This window comes from Rattus norvegicus, chromosome 12, assembly GCF_036323735.1.
Source record: "Rattus norvegicus strain BN/NHsdMcwi chromosome 12, GRCr8, whole genome shotgun sequence".
NCBI lineage: Eukaryota > Metazoa > Chordata > Mammalia > Rodentia > Muridae > Rattus > Rattus norvegicus.
In genome coordinates, this window is record NC_086030.1 from 21,470,319 (window position 1) to 21,474,064 (window position 3,746).

At 40.6% G+C, this 3,746-nt stretch overlaps 1 pseudogene; it reads right to left on the reverse strand.

Annotated features, from left to right (window-relative positions):
* Positions 1-604: 604 nt before the first annotated feature.
* On the reverse strand, positions 605-2,669 carry Pum3-ps3 (pumilio RNA-binding family member 3, pseudogene 3; annotated as a pseudogene).
* Between the last annotated feature and the right edge of the window lie 1,077 nt (positions 2,670-3,746).

Below are 3,746 nucleotides of genomic sequence, written 5' to 3' on the forward strand. Positions count from 1 at the left end.
TGACGAATTTTTGGAAACTCATCTTGAAAATATAAAAGGCAAAGAATATATTTAAGGAAAATAATTGAATTTTTAAAAAACCATTGTGAAAATATAGAGAACAATGACATTTTTTTCAGAAAAATTTGATGAAATTTTAAAATGTAATCCTCAAAATGTTAAAGACATAGAAAATATTTAAGAAAAATATGGATTATATTTTGGAAAATCATTCTGAAAATATAAAATACACAGAAAATATATCAGGAAATATTTGAAGATATTTTTGTAAAATAATCCTGAAAATATTCAAGACACAGAAAATTTTCAGAAAAATATGTTCAGATTTATGGGAAAATCTAGAAAATATAAAAGGCACAGAAAATATTTAAAAAAGAAATGACGATTATTGGGAAAATAATGCTGAAAATATAAAAGACAAAATACTTCAGAAAAAATTGAAGATTTTTTTGGAATATAATACTTTTGAGTCACAGAAAATATTTAAATAAAAAATTGGTGAGTTTTGGGAAAATCATCCTGAAAATGTCAAAGACACAGAAAATATTTCAGAAAAAAAATTGAAGTTTTTTTGCAAAATCATCTTGAAAATATAAAAGATTTAGAAAATATTTCAGAGTAAATTTGAAGATTATTTTGAAAAATAATCGCCAAAATAATAAAGACACATTAAATGTAGAAGAAAAAATTGCGGAAGTTTTGGAGTGTAATCCTAAAAATATAAAAGACTCAGAAAATATTTCAGAAAAAAATTTGAAAATTATTTTGCAAAATAATTTTCAACATATTTTTTCTCTTTTACAAACAATTTTATATATAAATAGGTCCTTTAACAAGTACATGCATAGAGCACCCAGTTATGAGTGTGATAGATTCCACCCTTCCTCTAGGGAAGCGGGTTCCAGCTTGCTCATCTGGCGCGCCTATGCAGTCAACTTCTTAAGCAGAGTCTGGATGCCCTTGCTGGTGCTTTTGGTTTTTTCCGAGGTAGGAATCAGGGTTTTCAGTCCAGCTTTGACTTTGTTTACATCTTCCTGGTCACGACTCTGAAGAAGGCTGGAAAGTACAATGGCTCCTCGGTTGATGCTGGCCCAGGACTTGAGGTTCTTCACACCAACACGCTCTACAGGGGTTTTTGCAAAACAACCTTCTTTTCCGTTTTCTTTCATCTTTTTTTTTTTTTAATCTTGCTTTATTAACCATTTGAGAACCAGATGTCCTGTAGGATGCTCAGCAACGTGAAGCTCTCCGTCCTTACCCCCAGGATACAGTTCTGCTGCTGTCATACAGGCGATGGCATCCATAGCAGGCTGAGCGTCCCCAGTAGCAGATCCCAGGATGTCCGACACCAGCACACACGCGGACTTGTCCAGCACCACCTCCCAAGTGTGTCCTTGGAGGTAGCTCAGCAAAGTTGGGGAGATGGTCTCCATGAGCTCATGCCGGCGGATTGCAGTGTCCTTACTGTGTGCATTGCCATCACCTTTCTGCAGAAGTTGGATGATCTCTGGCACCGAGTGGGCGGGATCTCTGGGGCTCAGCAGGATTTTCCTTCCATATTTGTCATTAACTGTGCCGGGCAAGGAACTGATGACTTCTGATATGATTATCTGCTTCACAAGCTTGGTATCATCAATACAATCGAACGCTGCCAGGAGAACCAGGTGAGAGTACTGGCCATTAGCAATCTTCTCCACATGCGTCTTCATTGTTTTCACAATCACTTTCCTGTCCTTGGGTGTACCATGCCACAAGCAATGCATGGCCACTCTGGCGCCATCGTGTGTGTGGGCCAGGTACACCACTGCTTCCCGGATGGCTTCAATTAGTTCTGATCGAAGTTTTGGGGGTGCATAGGTAAAAAAGTCCAAGAATACTTTATGAACCAGTGAGTGCCTAATCACAGCTTCCCTTTGGGCCCCGGGAGTCAGAATCTGCTTCATTTCATCCAGGATAAGCTCTAGCTTCCCCGGCTGCACCTCCAGAACCTTTTCCAGAGTTGGGTGATCTGCTGACTTGTAAAGCTGAAATGTGTTCCCATAGAGCTCCTCTGTCAGCATGTTCCTCTGTTCCAAAATGGCTTTGTTGTAAGCATACTCCACAATGGCCGATGCCTCTGAATGCCACAACATCTTCCTCACGTGACCTTTAAAACTTCTGATTATCTCTGCAACCTGTGGTTTACTTTCATACATGAGAAATTTCTTAACGATATTCCTGGAATATTTGGCTTTACTTAATTCAACCAAGTCACCTTGCAATTCTTCGAAAGCCTGCTTCCTCTGCTCCTCACTCCCATACTGAATGAGGCATTGGATCACTTGAGTTGAGTCATGTGCAAAGGCAATAGTTTTAATTTTCCCTTGAATCAACTTCTGCAAATCACTCATGAGCTTCACCCTTTTTTCTTTGTCACAGTCTTTTCTTCTCAAGCTCTCCCAAATGTGCTTTACTCGAACCACGATGTCGTAATCGGTCTTATCACTGAGCAGTCTGTTCTGCTTCAGCTCTTTCTTCTTTTTGAAGTCATCCCACTTGGGTTTCTTGGCTGCTGATTCATCACTTTTCCCATCTGGCTGGAATTTCCGCTTCTTGTTGAATTTATTTGCCTTCTGGAATTTGTCCTTTGGTCCTTTGCCCCCTGCGGCTTGTTCTTTTTTTTCTTCTTTTTTTATCTTTATTAACTTGAGTATTTCTTATTTACATTTCGATTGTTATTCCCTTTCCTGGTTTCCAGGCCAACATCCCCCTAAGCCCTCCTCCCCCCCTTCTATATGGGCTTCCCCTCTCCCTCCTCCCTCCATTACCGCCCTCCCCCCAACAATCACGTTCACTGGGGGTTCAGTCTTGGCAGGACCAAGAGCTTCCCCTTCCACTGGTGCTCTTACTAAGCTATTCATTGCTACCTATGAGGTCAGAGCCCAGGGTCAGTCCATGGATAGTCTTTGGGTAGTGGCTTAGTCCCTGGAAGCTCTGGTTGGTTGTCATTGTTGTTCGTATGGGGTCTCGAGCCTCTTCAAGCTCTTCCAGTCCTTTCTCTGATTCCTTCCCGTTCTCAGTTCAGTGGTTTGCTGCTGGCATTCGCCTATGTATTTGCTGTATTCTGGCTGTGTCTCTCAGGAGAGATCTACATCCGGTTCCTGTCGGTCTACACTTCTTGGTTTCATCCATCTTGTCTAGTTTGGTGGCTGTATATGAATGGGCCACCTGTGGGGCAGGCTCTGAATGGGTGTTCCTTCTGTCTCTGTTGTAAACTTTACATCCCTATTCCTTACCAAGGTATTCTTATTCCCCTTTTAAAGGAGTGAAGCATTCCCATTTTGGTCATCCTTCTTGAGTTTCATGTGCTCTGTGCTTCTAGGGTAATTCAAGCATTTGGGCTAATATCCACTTATCAATGAGCACATACCATGTGTGTTTTTCTGTGATCGAGTTACCTCACTCATGATATTTCCCAGTTCCATACATTTGCCTATGAATTTCATAATGTCATGGTTTTTGATAGCTGAGTAGTATTCCATTGTGTAGATGTACCACATTTCTTGTATCCATTCTGTTGAAGGGCATCTGAGTTCTTTCCAGCTTCTGGCTATTATAAATAAGGCTGCTATGAACATAGTGGAGCATGTGTCTTTGTTGTATGTTGGAGCAACTTTTGGATATATGCCCAGGAGAGGTATAGGTGGGTCCTCAGGTAGTGCAGTGTACAATTTTCTGAGGAACCTCCAGACTGATTTCCAGAATGG